The 17,035-nt window shown below is 35.8% G+C and overlaps 2 pseudogenes; both read right to left on the bottom strand.

Moving 5' to 3' along the window:
- Positions 1 to 1,352: 1,352 nt before the first annotated feature.
- LOC140594002 (E3 ubiquitin-protein ligase makorin-1 pseudogene) lies at positions 1,353 to 2,843 on the bottom strand (annotated as a pseudogene).
- Positions 2,844 to 5,516: 2,673 nt separating this feature from the next.
- Positions 5,517 to 7,077, bottom strand: LOC140593786 (hydroxymethylglutaryl-CoA synthase, cytoplasmic pseudogene; annotated as a pseudogene).
- Between the last annotated feature and the right edge of the window lie 9,958 nt (positions 7,078 to 17,035).

The raw sequence follows: 17,035 nt of genomic DNA, 5'->3' as shown, positions 1-17,035 counted from the left end.
ATGTACAAGTATGAATCTTACTGTATGTTTTTAAACTTGTTTTGTGCATGTTTTCTGTCCTGTAGTGAATCTGATGGCATTTAGTAGCAGAGTTCAGCTATCCCTTTGCCTTGTGAGCAATGAAGCCCTGAAGAAAGCGAATCTATTTTAATTCTGAATATCAGGTGCTATTTAAAACATCAGTAGGGATCCCTGGGTGGTGCAGCGGTTTGGCGCCTGCCTTTGGCCCAGGGCGCGATCCTGGAGACCCGGGATCGAATCCCACGTCGGGCTCCCGGTGCATGGAGCCTGCTTCTCCCTCCGCCTGTGTCTCTGCCTCTCTCTCTCTCTCTGTGACTATCATAAATAAATAAAAAAAAAATAAAAAAAAAATAAAACATCAGTAGACTTTGATAGTTTTTATTTTAAGGAACTCTGAATTCTGACCCAATTCTGTCACTGAGTTGTTGTATGTTTCATATGTTTGCTGTATATTTGCAATTTTACATATTTTGAGATTGTCTTGTTGGACCCTGGCTCACAGGTGCCAACGTGTCCCGGTGGACACCCCAGAGACTCAGACCCCAGACAGGCAGATGCAATTAGCAAGAGGGTTTATTGGACGTTTGCGCAAACAGGCTCTCCACCTCCGAGGAAGAAGAGAGCCCTGATTAGCAATTACAGGCATCTTTTAAAGGCAAAAAGACCGCTTAAAGGCAAAGAAACCGCGGGGAGTAGCATAGCATCCAGGTTATTGATTTCTCAGAAGGTCAACATGAACCTGTTCAGGGACATTTCAGTCAGGGCGTGGGGGGGAATGGTTTTCTTATCTCGGACAACCAGAATATTTTTTTGTTGCTTAAATTCCAGGAAGGTGCAGGGATGGAGGGATGGGCTGCCTCTGGATTAGGGCTGGTCCTACTCACGGGGAGGGGGGGCTTCTTCAGTCTCTGTTTTCTTTAGCTCCTTTAACATATTTATTGTATTACAAATTTAAATTGTTGTCTTCTAAACTAGATTCTTCTTTAACAGATCTCAGAGAAACATAAAATGACATTGATAATTTCAGTGATGTCGTTTTCCTTTGAAATTTAATGAATAGTTGAATGACGTATGAAAGGAGAAGATATATAATATGTAGGTTTTATAACGTGGAAAAATACAACAGAGATTTCTACTTCATTTTGCTAACTCTGACGTTAGCAGCAGCCACTCCTCTATTTGTCTATAAATGTATAAGTGACAGGTGCCTGGACATTATAAACCTTTATTTTTTTTTTATAAACCTTTAATATAAAAGATCACATTTCAAATTAGTTTGCATGGCTACTTTTATTTTTTTTATTTTTTAAAATTCATGTTACAAAAACAATTAGCTTTAAGGTTTATTTTTGTGACTTTTTTTTAAACAGAGAAAAATGACACACTCTTTGGGGGAAGGTGAGGGATTGAGAAGACAGGCCCTGGGTAAAAATAATCACGACAGCACCTGGAGTTGATAGGCCTGCCTAGGAGACACGGGCACTGCCACACCAGCACAGGGGACAGCTACTGTCTGAGGCTCAGCAGACCAGTTCACACGCCACGCAAAGCTGCTATAGATCCAAGTCATAAAAATCTTCCAGCTCATCATGAAACAAGTCCCACTCATCTTCAGAGTCTGTCAGGTCGTCGTCCCCACCTGCAGCCAAAAGCATAAGCAACATCTCGCCCAGCTCAAAGGTGACAACCTCCTCTTCTTCGTTGTCAAAGGGGTTGCTGTTCTCTCTTTCCTCAGTGAGCTCCCAGAAGTGGTTCCTTCGTTGGGCCCGGTATCTGCTTGATGTTCCCACTTTCTGTCTCTGTGGCTCCTCTCTAGGGCCATCAGGGTACGCATGCTTGTAAAAATAGTTCCCTCCAAATGGGCAGCTCCCACGTCCTTCATCAAAATACCTGCACGCCTTGTTGCTCATTGCCTCCTTGTATTTCTGAATGAGTTTCTGCTTCTCTTCTTTCTCCTCCACCCAGAACTCACTTGGAATGATAAGTTAGATATGATCCGGCATTCGGGGCAGGACTTTATGATCTGGCTCTCAAATTGCTTAGCACTCCTCCACTTGCGAATACACTTGAGACAGTAAGTGTGGTTGCAGTTGGAGAGAATCCCAAAGCGACGCTCACGCGGGTTGGCTTTCTCATAGACCACCTCCGTGCAGATCCCACACACCATGTCCTTACTGCGCTGGACAGCAAATGAGAGCCCCATGTCCTTCTCATGGGCCTCAATGCAAGATTTTATATGTTGTGATCTCTGGGCGGCATCCATGGGATGGAGGACCTGAAGCCCACACATGTCACACGAGTCTCCGTGGAGATATACACAGTTCTCCCCATACCGGCACTCTCCCACTGCAGCATAGGGGCAAAGCTGCTTCTTGGTTTCCACTGCTGTCTGTTCTTTCTCGGATTCTTCCTTGGTCACAGAGCCCTGTGGGGGTGCTTCAGTGCAGGAAGGGGCAGTACGGCCACAGTAGGGCTGCCTGGGAACAAACTCAATGGCATTCACCCAGTCTTCTGAACCTGCGCCAACAGTAGCAAAGTTTGAATTTCTGGACTCTGCTTCGCCCGTATTCATTTCAACAACTGGTCCAACTCCCGATGAGAGACTTGAGGAAGCAGCAAGAGATGATTTTGCAGTTAGATCTGCAGCAGTCACTTCTTCCTGTTTCAATGGCTTGCTATGTTCATGTCTGCAGCGGTCTCCGTAAATACAGTATCCTCGCTGAAAATACTTGCACACTACACCATAGGGATTGTCAGAGGTCATGTGAATAGCGACAGTTATCTCCTTCTTTACAAACCCCGTGCATGAAATACCTTAGCTCCTAGTTTTTCTTCTTGCTTTTGGTATGTGTTGAAGTGGTGGACTCAGAGCTTGGAGCGGATGGCCAAGAAAGAATTCTTAAGAGGTCTTCAGTTCAAAAAAGGTGGTTTTACCAAAACAAAGGGACTGGGTTCCTGGGCTGAAAGAGCTGCCTGCATGGCTACTTTTAAAATTCAAACTACTTTTCACAGTTAAAAACCAAACAAACAAAAAGAATAACTTACAGATCTAGCCTGTCTCAACAATAAGGTAAATCCATCTGGTTGAAGAAACTATAAAGGCTTTCCTCAGGACCAAAAGAGTTTGCTAAATTTAAGATTTAGGAAAGCAGAGAATGCACTATTGTAATTCTGTAAGAGAAATCTGCAAGAGAAAGAGACTGCTGTGTGTTCTCGGAATCCTAGTTTACAACTTCCTGTTCCTTCAAAGACCGGTTGGAAAAAAACTGCAGATGTGGCCAAATTAATTTTAGAAATTTACTTTTTAACAATTTTTTATTGTACTGTTTTATAAATGAGGCATAACTCAAGGGCAGATTAATGACTAAAATGCATTTTGATTTAACTGTCTTCTCTGATAGTGTCCTTGAGTTTGCTTTTTGAATCACTCTTACCAAGGAAAGTTATACAGATAATAAAACAATAGGAATCTATACTGGGTAGTTTTATCAAATTCACAATCAATTTAGAATTTTAAGTCTGAAAGGACTGTAAATGTGCCCCCCTCCCCCATTTTACATAGTATTTCAAAGGATAGAGGTACTTGTTAAACTAAATTTATTTACCTTAGTCTGTGAGACTTTGCATCATACTGAATCCTAGTTTTTATCACATTTTAGAAAAGGATACCTATGGGTTAATCTTGTTGAATGGCTCTAAGACCTGAGGATACAAGGAAACTAAAATTATCATCTATCTGACATTAGTAAAGGTGAAAGAAAGGCATTTACTCTCAAATGTACTCACTGAAGAAAATGCCCAGGACTGTTTTTGTTTCCTAGTCCTGAAACGTCCACATATATCTTTGTAGAGCTGTTCATGATGATCTTTATAAAAAATTATAAAGGTTTAATTTTTTCCCGTGTGCAGCAGATGACAAGAAACCAATTCCCGCTGATCCTCTTAAATTCCCTTGGGTACATATCATATTATTTTCTGTTATTTCTGCTTTGCTGAAAACTTAAAACCCTTCATTAATGTTTCAGACCATTTTTCATCACATTTTTTGCCAACAGGTAAAATGGAAAAGGAGACATACCATGCAATTATTAAAATGGTTCTTGCCAGTCTTCTATGTCTTGAACTGCAAATCCTCTGGATTTCCACCAATATTTCAAGTTTCTTTCTTTTTTTTTAAATTTCTCTAAAACTTTATTCAAAGTTATTCACCTCACTGTTAATAAGGTGTACAGTTAATGCTCTGTGCCAGTATTATGAGGCTTGCCCATTGCCAGCAATGGACGTTGAGAAAAACCCATTTCCTGACACGCAAAAGTTAAATTACTCTCTTCAAAACATACTAAACTCCCAACACTTGTGAAAGTATTACATGCACCATTTTCCCATTAGTCTTTAAATGTGAACTTACATTATTAATCTACATCAGTGGATGTTAAAGTCATTTTAACAAATTGTACAAATCAAAATACCACTAGTTAATATTAGACAAGAGTATTTTACACACATTACATTACATATTACCTTGCAATTTGAAACATTACAGTTCATGCTTGTGTAAGTTTATTTTAGATAAAATATAAACTTAGTTGAATTTATAACACTGAAGTATCACAGGTAACCTAATAATGCCCTGTGCCCCATCCTTCTATTTTTGTTTTAAATTTTTAAAAGGCAGCCAGAAAAATGTTTTATTTATTCTTTAAAATAAGGCGCAAAGAAAGATTGCAACAGCTTCCTCATACACCTCTCTATTACCATCTCCACCTTGAACCAATGATTCCGAAGCAGACCCAGAACTACGTCCATAGTTTTCCAGTGTACCATGTTGTCTATATCAGACGTCTGCTCAGTGCTAGCATCTCTCTGTTCAGAGGTCATTATAATAACTCGCAACTGCTGGCCTGGATTTAAAGCAACATTCCAGTTTCCAGAACCATTCCAACTCTTCTCCCTCTTTAGGATTTATAAATTATAGACAAAGAATGTATGTGTCTTGCCATTTCTAAACAGGGTTTGTGGATACCACATTTTAAGACTACATTCCCTAAACTAGAAACTTTTTTTTTCAAAAATCACAGGTACTTTTAGTAAGCTTGTTGGTTCAAAGTACAAAAGTCTTACGTGTTTAAAAAAATTAAAATTGGAGACTAGTACCTCGGCTTTCTTCACCTGAAGCACATGATTCATGATACCACATTTAAAAACTAAGCTTCATGCATACAAATGGCCAGAGAGGTATGAAGTTTACAGAGCCCTTTAACATTACTCCCGTAGATTGAGCACTGGCTGGACCACAATAGGAAGCATGCGAGCAAATTGAGCAAAGAGACTCCCCCAAGAACACGATAGTTATCCAGGCTTCATGTTAGTCACATAAAAAGTTACACAACATGTAATCCTTTAAAATTGTCCCCAGATGTCCCATTCCCAGAACTGTTCCTATACAGACCCTCCACCCCAACCCACGCTGAAGTCTTCCACCTCATAGAAGTATCTTAATGCTCCCTGTTACTAAAGACAGCTGCTTTGGGTTCTGCTGCTGTGGCAGGGAGTCTTGGCACTTTCTTAGCAGGACTTGGAATATGCTCAGTGGCTGCACTTGAATGTATGAGTCCTACTCCTTCACCCAGAGTATCGTCGCTGGGGGAGGGCTCTGGGCATAGGTCCTCCTGTGCTTCTCATCCACTCTGACAAGATACCAGGTCCCTTCAAAGAGGGAATCTACTGAGCTCTGAGGAATATAGTTCATCAAGTGATGAGTGTGCTCTCTAAGCTTCATGTTTTCAGCAAAGACATCTGGTTCCACATAAGTACTTGAGTCAAGTCTTGATTTGAGGTCACATAAACTTGCGGTTATTTTATCAAGACCAGACCCTGGTGTGGCATCTTGCATAACTCCAAGGGAGTACAGGGTGGCAGCCAAACCAGAGCCATAAGAGAACACACCAGTCCTCTTTCCTGCTAGCTGTTGAGGTGAGTACTGTGCTAGAACAGAAGCGAGGGAGCCATAAACAGACGATGTGTACATATGTCCATTTTGATTTGACACAAGCAAAGATGCCTTTGTTTTCTGATTAGAGTTCAGCACTAGCCTTCATAAATGCCTTTTCCACATCTCTATCAAACTAGGTATCTTCTAATTTAACATCCCCAAATGCTTCCAGGCCACTACAGATACTATTTTTATCTCTGTTCTGGTCATTAAGGAGGTCATTCAGCAAAATCTGAGCCAGAGACTTCTGAACCAGCTTACAGTAGGGTGAGTAGAAGATCATGAAACCAAAATCATTCAAGGTAAAGTCTTTATCATTTCCCTGTTTCTGCCACTGGGCTTGGATCTTTTTGTGATAGAATAGCAGCGGTCTAGTCCACCGAAGTACCACTGTATGGAGAGTTTCCCATCTACTATAGGATATTCCAAAAGCATGTCAGGCTTGTAAAAGTCATAGGCATGTTACATATGTGTCCCACGAAGTCCTTGGTCAAAAATTAAAGGCGCATTTGCCCCAATTAGCAGAGCAACAGATTTCACTTCACCTGTAGGTCTAGAATTTCCTGTGGCATATACAGCAATATCTCCTGCAACTACCAGGGCGTACTGTCCATCCCAGGAGCTGGACTCAATCCAATTAACCCCATTTAAGACAGCAGCTGTGCTTCCATAGCATGCATTGGTTGTATCTGTTCCTTCTATATCTGTGTTCCCAGACTCCTCAAAGAGCTGCATCAAATTAGTCTTCACGGATTTTGATTTGTCCATGATTGTCTCTGTTCCAACTTCTAAATGCCCAATGCAATCATACAAAATGCTGTCTCTCCATAAGATTCTGAACCACAGTCAGGCAAAGAGAGTTGATATCTTCTCTATCTGTGCAGAAGCCCATCTTGGCTTGGCCAATGCCAATAATATACTTTCCAGCATCTACACCATCATATTTTTCCAACTCTGCTTGATCAACAAATTGAGAAGGAAAATAGATCTCAAGGGCAGCAATTCCCACATCTTTTGGCCAGCAGGCTTCTGCATTCAAAGGAAGTGGCCCAGGCATGGTGAAAGAGCCAAAGATAACCAGGCAGTGGCTGTGGAAAGGGAGTGAGCCACAAAAAGGAAGTACCTCAAGTTTTTTTTTCATTAGAGAATCTCACTCCCTTCTTAATTGGGATGAAGACTTGAATATAGACAACATTTTGACAACTGAGATAAAATTGGTCTTGTCAGTGTCACAACTGACATACTTTTGGCCTTCTGAAACCATACAAATCTATTATGGAAATTAAAGAAGATTTTACCTTAATTATAGGATAATTTTCAAATGAAAGCAAATGGAAATTGAAGTCAATAGGTGTATTAAGTTCTACAAATAATACTTTATAAGGGAAAAATCAGTACTATCAATTTGAAAAAAAAATAAAATTAGCAAATACCTTGTGTTTCATGGAAAGTTATACTAAAAGAAATAACACGAGTTAATAAATTTTGAGTATTTTATTCTAGATAGCCAACATATTTTTAAAGTAATATTCGTTATAATAAACTTCCTTCAATGGGTTAAGTTAGGCTATACAAAACAATTTTTTTTTTTGAGTACAAGTGAATTTTTAAATATGTCTCTGGTACTTTGCTTTGGGCTTTCTTCTGAAAGAAAACTAAGCAGAAATTTCCTGAAGAGGTTTATAGTGAATTGAAAGAATGGAAGTCACACTGAATAAAGCTAATGCAAACAAAACTTTGATTCGCTATTTAAAGCTTCATGGATTCTAACCTTTTAAACTTGTATTTTGTGAGCACACAAATAACCTTTAAACTAAGTGGTACCGTCTGTTGTTACATTCCTTGTAGTTTGATCCTGGTGCTGGGTGTTGGATTTTTTTTTTTTCTTGACATATCCTTAGAAATGCTTCTGTGTTCCAATAAATGGTGATAGTTAAATAGCATCAAAGGAAAAAGAAAACTCTGTCAGAAGAAAATTTTCTGTGTATGCACATCTTAATTTAAGCAGAAAATTCAAAGAATTGTCCAGTGACACAATAACAAATTTATGTTCTACAATATTCAGGAATAGGTTCAACTCATCCCATTTGGCTACTTAGCATAGAAGTTAAGGTGGCAAGATCTAAATTCTAAGACTGTGTACCTCTTTCCGAATATGTAGCCTTGGAAATTTTAATTAGCCTCTGAGTCATCTTTCCGTAATTTAGAAAATGAGAGCAAGACTAAACATTCCTTAGAGGGTTTTGTTGAGGATAAAATAATACAGTGTTTGTAAACCAATTATTTTGTTGCGTAGTTCATGTTCAACTATTGCCAACTGTTATAACTTTGATAATATTGAAAATCATTTCCATTCAACAATCCAGTTAATGGCTACAAACAACATGGATTTCCTGGTGCTCTTATTGATAGATTTCTTTTCTTTTTCTTTTTTTTTCTTTTTTCCTGCCATAGTATGTTTATTCATAAGAAGAGACTGACCTCTTGATCTCTGCTTTCTAGTTTATATAGGGCAGGAAACTTCTCAGAAACTTTTATCATTACTACATTTCCCATATTTCTAGAAGCTCACTTGATCCCCAACAAAGTATTTTTACTATTTTTTTTTCTTTTTTACTGACATCCTGGGATGGTTGTACTATTGAGACTCCTTACTCAGAAATAAAAGCTATTTTAGAAGAAGCATTATATTATATAAGGTGTATTATTATATTATATAGTTTATTTGTATTCAATGCTCTTGAAACGTAGCTCCTACATGGTGTAGCTTATGAATCTCTGAAATTTCAGAGAAATGATATGTAAGCATTCACACCTCTCACTGATCAATTATCTATCCACAATCATAACATTTACATGAGATTATCAATTATTACATATTTTAATCATATATCTTATAAAGATACTCCATAAAACTATATATAAATACATATACATATATATGCATAGACATAGTCTATATGTGTATATATGCACATATATATTTATATGTGTCGTGCCCAAGATTATGTATCTGAGAAACCACCAAGGAGCCAACACCGATGCAAGCACACGAGAGTTTATTTGGAAGCTCGAGCTTGGGTCCAAGTGTACCTGACACAGCAGAGCAGGGACTTGGACCCTGAAGTGGGTTACAGCTGGGTTTTTTATGGGCTGGTTTAGGGGATTTTCAGAAGGGGTGGAGGAATTTCTCAAGTTCTGTTTACATTCTGATATGGAGCTTTCAAGTGCATTGAGCTCTGTTCTCATTCTAATATGGGGCTTTCTGATATAGGATTCTCTGCTGAGGGCAATTCTGAACTCTGTTGTCTTTCTAGTATGGGATTCTCTGCCGAGGACATTCTGCAGTTTTTTCTGTAAAGTTCAGCTCTTATTCACAGGGGCCTAAGATGGCTGTACTTGTGCTAATGCTAAACTTAACGTGGAATGGCCTTAATTTTTCTCAGCCTCCACATTATGCTACAGTAATGTTTTGAATGAATGTTCTTAAAAGTCTTAGAATTCAAACCATCAACTGTGAGTAGCCCATATTGGACACCCATGGCTATATTTAGGGATTGGTAGAAGTAAATTTTCTGAAAAGAACTGTTTATTTTAGTAATGTAAATAATACTTATCATATTATGAATCCTAGGACAATGATAGTTGGTATCATGGATGTGTACTTTACTGTCACCAGGGAATTTGAAAAAGTATGGAACCAGGCAAAGCATGCAAGGTAGGGGGACTAGTTATAGATGAGAAGTCTGTTCAGATGCTGCTGCTCACAAATGACTAGAGAGGAAATTCACATGGAAAAGAACAAACATGTATTTGGGAAGTGTTGCAAGAGGGGGTCAGGAGAACTGAAAATCAAACAGGTAAACATTAACAAGAAAAACCTGAGGATTCATGGAGGGAATTTTAAGTATCAATCATATATAAATATTGAATAGAGAAACAAAGTTCGTAAACATAATTGTTGCATAGGCTTGAGAATATAGGTCCTAATACTGATGTATTATGTACTATGTCTTGTACCGGTGATGGCCACTGGAGGCAGGAAGTTCCAAATTAAAAAATACTAATTTTAACTGAAAATAAATAAGCATATTAGTGTGTTTACCTTCTGGATAAAGTTACAGCTTCTTTTTGTGACTCACATATTTTTACAGGGAGAAAAGATCATGGGCTAGAAGTTGACAGGGAGCCACAGTGAACAAGATCTATTTCTCATGGGCATGTTTAAGACTTGTAGAAGTTACTAGCCAAGGTTGTGAAGTAAGGGGTTAGGATAAGACCAAATTATACACTTGATGAGAAACAGGAAGGAATACAGAAGCTTTTCAATAGAGATCCGGTATTTCCCACATACAAATTTACTGAAAAGGCAAAGTAGCTTAAGGCTGTTGTATCACCAAAGCTATTTGTTTCTTCAGGAGTTATTTGAACTAGAGTAGGTGTAAAACTCCAATATTCATTAGAGAGTTTGTTCTCAAAGGAAAGGAGAAAAAGTAAGATTGTGTCAAAGTTACAGATAACGCAGCATTTATTTATAAAGCATATTTAATATTATACTGGGCCTAAGTGGAAGAAAATATTAGCAAGAATGTGTACAGAATATTAACTGAACTCTTTTAGTAAGAGTCATTATAATTACTTTAAAATATTCTGTCTAATTATGAAATATTTTGATAAAAAATTTATAGATCAAGAATTGAAATAATCTTAAATGGTGATTTAATGACTTTAATAAACTGTTTTTTGCAGGTAGAAAATACGGATTAATGGAGATTAAAAGTTTAAAGGGATGTTAACGCTCATGAATCCAATCTTATCCCAAGTTTTCTCAGCATCAGCATCACTTGGAAACTTAATAGAAGTGCAAATGCTCAAAGCTCTCCCTACATTTAGTACACTCAGGTTGGGCCTCAGCAATCCTGTGTTTTATCAAACCCTCTAGGTCCTTCTTAAACATGCTGCATTTGCAGAACCACTAATGTACTATTATACTTGAATTAGGATTGCCTGAAGGAAACCAAATAAGCAAAACCAATAGCAACAACGATGAAAAACAGGTTACCACTTCAATTAGATTTTTAGAACAATAACAAATTTTTAGTATAATCATGCCCTACGTGATACATTATTTGTTATTGTTCGGTAGTTGTTTATCTGAAGTTCCAATTTGTTTCTTTTATCTAACAATTCTATCTTGAATGGACAAGACTAGAGATAGATTGGTCAAGGTAACCTTTTTTTATTTTATTTTATTATTTTATTTTATTTTATTTTATTTTATTTTAGATTTATTTATTTATTTACTTAGAGAGAGAGAGAGAGAGAGAGAGAGAGAGAGTGGCAGAGACATAGGAGGGGGGAGAAGCAGGCTCCATGCCAGTAGCCTGACATGGGATTCAATCCCAGGTCTCCAGGATCGCGCCCTGGGCCAAAGGCAGGCGCCAAACCGCTGCGCCACCCAGGGATCCCCTGTTTTTAACTTTTTGAGAAACCTCCATACTGTCTTCGAGAGTGGATGCACCAGTTTGCATTTCCACCAACAGTGCAAGAAGGTTCCTATTTCTCTACATCCTCACCAATACTCATATCTCGTGTTTTTTAGTTCAGCCATTCTGCCAGATGTGGAGTGATACTTCATTTTCATTTTGATTTGCATTTCGCTGTTGGCCAGCTGGTCTTTGGAGAAATGTCTGTTCATGTCTTCTGCTCATTTTTAACTGGATTATTGCTTTTGGGGTTGTTGAGTTGTATAAATTATATACTTTAGATATGAACTTTTTATCAGATATATTATTTGTAAATATCTTCTCCCATTCAGTAGATTGCTTTTTAGTTTTGTTAATTGTTTTCTTCACTGTGCAGAAGCTTTTTATTTTGATGTCGTTCCAATAGTTTATTTTTGCTTTTGTTTCCCTTCCTCAGGAGACATGTCTCGAAAAATATTGTTACAGCCAATGTCAGATAAATGATTGCCTATCCTGTCTTTTAGGATTTTTATGCTTTCTGGTGTCACTTTTAGATCCTCAATCCATTTTGAGTTTATTTTTGTGTATGGTGCAAATGTGGTCTATTTTCATTCTTTGGCATGTAGCTGCCCAATGATCCCAACACCATTTGTTGAAGATATTTTTCCCCATTGGAGTTTCTTTCCTGCTTTGGTGAAGATAAATTATCCATACAATTGGAAGTTTATTTATGGGCTTTCTAATCTGTTCCATTGATCTATATTTGTACTTTTTGTGCCAGTACTTTACTGTTTTGATCACTATAGCTTTGTAATATAACTTGAAGTCTGGAGTCATGAGGACTCCAGGTTTGCTTTTCTTTTTTCAAGGTTCTTTGTCTATTCAGGGTCTTTTGTGGTTACATACAAGGGTTATGATTGTCTGTTCTCTTTCTGTGTAAAATGCTGCTGGCATTTTGATAAGGATTGCCTTAAATGTGTAGATTGCTTTAGGGTAGTATAGCCATTTTAACACTACTTATTCTTCTGATCCATGAGCTATGGGATTTTTTTTCCATTTCTTTGTGTCATCTTCAGTTTCTTTCATCAACATTTTACACTTAAAGCTTAAAGCAGAATCCACCAATATTTAATCTTAGTCCAGTCCACAATGTATTTGAGATTATACTTGCAAAAATGTTTTATAAATAATTATGAGATGTATATTTTGTAGAAGAGTATACTTAAAAAATAAAACAATAAAACTAATTTACAAGGAGAAATTAAGCTAATAGGTTGTGGAGTTCGTGTTTCTTTCAATTTGATATATATATATATATATATATATATATATATATATATATATATATTTGGTGGTGGTGGTTTTTGTTTTTGTTTCTTACTTTACCTTCCTCACTTATTGAGTCTTATTTTTTAAGACTTTATATTTTTAAGCAATCTCTATACCCAAGTTGGGGTTCAATCTTACAACTGGAGAATCAAGAGTTTCATGCTCTACCAACTGAGCTAGCCAGGTGCCCCCTTGATTGTTTTGAGTAAAATGCAAATTAATTTATCAACCACCTGGGTGACTACACTAAATTATTTATATTGGAAAATATGTGTTCAAATGCACAGATAATGGGCAATAGAAACTCCATAATTGTATGTTGATCTTTTTTTTTTGTATGTTGATCTTTATACTAAAATACTACTCAAAGATGCACATGATCCTTGTTAAAAACATGCAAAGTCTTCTCTGTTGTAATTGAGTTGGAATATTCTCTTATCACTATAGAGATCGAAGATTTTGATGTATAATTTTGGCTTTTTTATAATTGAGAATCTTCTGTTAATGAAATATTGAAAACTTAGTTCAAATGATAAAATTACTTTAAAAGTTTCTTATCTCAAATTATCATATAACAAAAGTAAAACAGGATTTTGTGGGATATATTGTATTTTGAGATAGGCATTCTTACCAATGATAAATATCAAGAATATCAAACACTCATTGAAGAAAAGACAGTATGTGCTCTAAGAAGTTTAGAGTTCAGAAGTTAACTCCTCTAAGTCTCCAGGATTGCCGTCAGTTGAGATGTCCAGGGAATCAATCATGTCTTATTACCAGGCAATTGATGAATTATCTCCAAAGTCTGATCTGAATTTTATATTGGCATTTCCTGAATAAAATGATCTTTTGAAGTTGATAGTTTTATTCTTATGAAAAATTCAATTCATAGATTGCAAAAGTATCCTGCTCCTATTTAGGCCAGTTTGAGTAATCTTATAGCAGAACAATTTTACTTGGCTACTTTGTATTAACAATACTTGATATCCACAATGTCTAAGACTATTTCTAATAGAAAATCATCTTAGGGAAGCTCCTGTAATGATTTCATGGGTTTATTTCCAGAACATCTCTGTAGTTCCAGTCCTCTAATTTATCCATTAGTGCCAAATCATTATTACTCTCCTGATCTTTGGTAAAGAATTAGTTTCAGTTAGTAGCTTAGGAATCCTACAGGAATCTGTCTTAATATTAAGCTGTCTGATCTCATACCATAATGCTGCTTGGGGAAATAGGATTCTTTTACATGTCATAGGAAAAAACTTCATAACAAATGTATAGTTTTCTTTATTCCTACTATAATTGAAACAGGTAATGTGTCTTAAAATAAAATGTCTTATTGTTCATTAAGTTGTAAGGTAAGAAAGACATGAAAATGTGATTAATTAGATACTTGGTGTGTTCCTTTAGAAAATTCTGTCAGCATTCCTTGATTAGTATATATGATCAATGTTTCCTGGGAAATTTATGTTTTTCTTATCTTATAGAAACTTCAGTTTATTTTAAATAGTTTTGCAGTACATTTTATCCAATATTATATAGATGTCATAATCAACTCAAGTAACTAGTTATTCAATTAGAAAGCTGTAATTGGAAATCTGCAATATTTAATGATCTTAGTCAATTTTCTTACAAATGAGTTTAAAAGTCAGAGTGTGTATTTTGAAAAGGAGTATTTTAGAGATGAAAAATATATGTATATATTTATAACAAATGATAAAATTATTTAGAAGAGATGCACATAAAACTGCCTCAATTTTTGTTTGTTTTCATTTTACTGCCATTTCAGTTAATTTTCTACAGGACTCAAAATTTTATCTACTTAGGCACTGACTTCATTTTAATGTTGTGTATGTATGTATATTAGCATTGTGTGTTAATATTTTAATATAGAATATAGCATTATTAATATTGATGTGTCTCACTTTCTTGACTGCAGATGAAATTTTTATAAATGCTCAATATTTTTCCTAACCTTCAGTGTAAATCTAGAAATATATAATATGTTTCATAGCATACTTGTTATATTGAATTGAGATCAGAAGTAATACAAGATCTCCTCATTACCTATACCCCTCAAGAATTTGAAAATTCCACAGTTACTTAACCAATTCAACCAAGAAAGAAAAAATAAAAACTAGCCAGATATAACAGCACAGTCCTTATTTTAGCTAATCATAGGCAGGGCGATATTCAAGACTTCAGGAGCTCTTAAGTATTTCACTTGAGTGTCTATAGGCATCAGACACTACCTCCTTAGTTTGCAGTACTCAATTTGAGAAAACAAAAAAAGATTCATGATTGAAGTGAATTAGCAACTGAATAATTCCCTAAACTCTTCACTTAATGTTAAAATAGAAAAATGATATTCAGTTTGTTGTTGACATTCTTAGATAAACAATAACTAATGGTTTGCTGTTAATCTGGATTTAAAATTATTGGTAGTCTTGCTTATACTCAAGTCTTTAACCAAAAGTATATACAGAAGGAATGACATGTCCATATATTTTAAATGATAATTATTTGAATAAATTTGTCCTCTATTAGTGAATTCCATTTGTTGTCCTTCTATATTATTCTTCTGAAATTTATACTGCATTACATGTCTTTTCAGTGATGATTTAAAAATCAGAACTGTTCATGATTCTATTATGTGAATTTCACTACTATAGATTACCCATTTATAGAAATCTCTTTTTAGAGATAATTGAACCTAACTTTGATTTTTGAAATTTTCATTTCCAAGAGGATATAACCTTTATCCTTTATGCTAAGGCAGGTTTAAGGTGATATATATGACAGCCCTATTCCTTATCTTAGATGAAATAGGAAACTACAGATTCAATTTCCAGGTGACTGTGCATTAAGAGATATTGTACTCTGTTCAGGTATCTTGATATTAAAAAGTTACTGAATAAATATAAAAGTGTCCACCCAGCTCTATTTTTTGTAATTTGACTCACATGTTAACAAAAAGAAGCTTTATTAAAAGCAAATTGGAAATAATTTTAGCCATAGATGAACTGCATTATTATTAAAAAAAAATTGATAACAAGATTATATTCATTTTTCGGAGCTTTCTTTAAAAAATAATACAGAATATAAATTACAAAAATTAGATATAAATATGAATACTTATTTAAAGTGAGATGACATATCACAATAAATTACAAATGTTAAAAAAATAACGAAAACAACAAACCTCACAACAATCCATCAAAGTAAGATGTTGGAAGATTTAATAGTTTCTATATGTCTAAAATAGGTTTTTACCACTTTGATTAAATATTATTAGATATTATTTTCTATAGAGAAAAGAGAAACATAATCCCTATTTTCTTCCAGCATGGTTGATCAATAAATGTTTCTCATTATTAGAAATTAGAAAAAAAATTTCATCTTCACAACATAATAATAACTTAAAGCAAATTATTAGGATGTATGCAAATTTGGAAAAAAATTCTACAAAGTTCCTTTCATATATCATTCTAATACTTGGGAAAATTCTCCTATTTTCTTTTCTGATTGTATTTCATATATTTTTTTAATTTTTCATTTATTTATGATAGTCACAGAGAGAGAGAGAGAGAGGCAGAGACATAGGCAGAGGGAGAAACAGGCTCCATGCACCGGGAGCCCGACGTGGGACTCGATCCCGGGTCTCCAGGATCGCGCCCTGGGCCAAAGGCAGGCGCCAAACCACTGTGCCACCCAGGGATCCCCTCTGATTGTATTTCAAACATCATCTCTATTCTACAACTACACTGTTTATGTTTTGGGTAGTAAGATCACTGTTTTATATTTTATTCAGTGTTAAGGTTTAATGTTTTCAAAATTAATTATCTGTAGCTTAGACTGTAAGGAAAGGAACAAGTTTGTTTAACAAAATTCCAAGGAAACCACCTCGTTCCTTCACAACCATGACATATGAAAGTTGATGCCCCCACTCCACACTGTATTTCCAGTTATGCCAGGAGATAAGGAGATGTGGCAATTCTACCACTAACTTGCCAGGTTATCCACAATGCTACTATCCATACTAATGTTGTCTACTGTCCATCCTATGTCTCTAAATTTTCTCCAGTGGACAGTATGCAGGTGGTCAGGTGTGTGTGCTGGTTGGTCGTTGTTTTTGATGACTTGGAAAGAAGAAAGAATCTTCAAAGTTAGTAGTAACAGTTTTGTATGTAACATTAACTTTTTTTAATAAGGGAGACTTCATTCTTAT

This window comes from Vulpes vulpes, chromosome 9 (assembly GCF_048418805.1).
Source record: "Vulpes vulpes isolate BD-2025 chromosome 9, VulVul3, whole genome shotgun sequence".
NCBI classification, from domain to species: Eukaryota; Metazoa; Chordata; class Mammalia; order Carnivora; family Canidae; genus Vulpes; species Vulpes vulpes.
The sequence above is the reverse complement of the archived record's forward strand: the minus strand, read 5'-3'. Positions and strand labels throughout refer to the sequence as shown.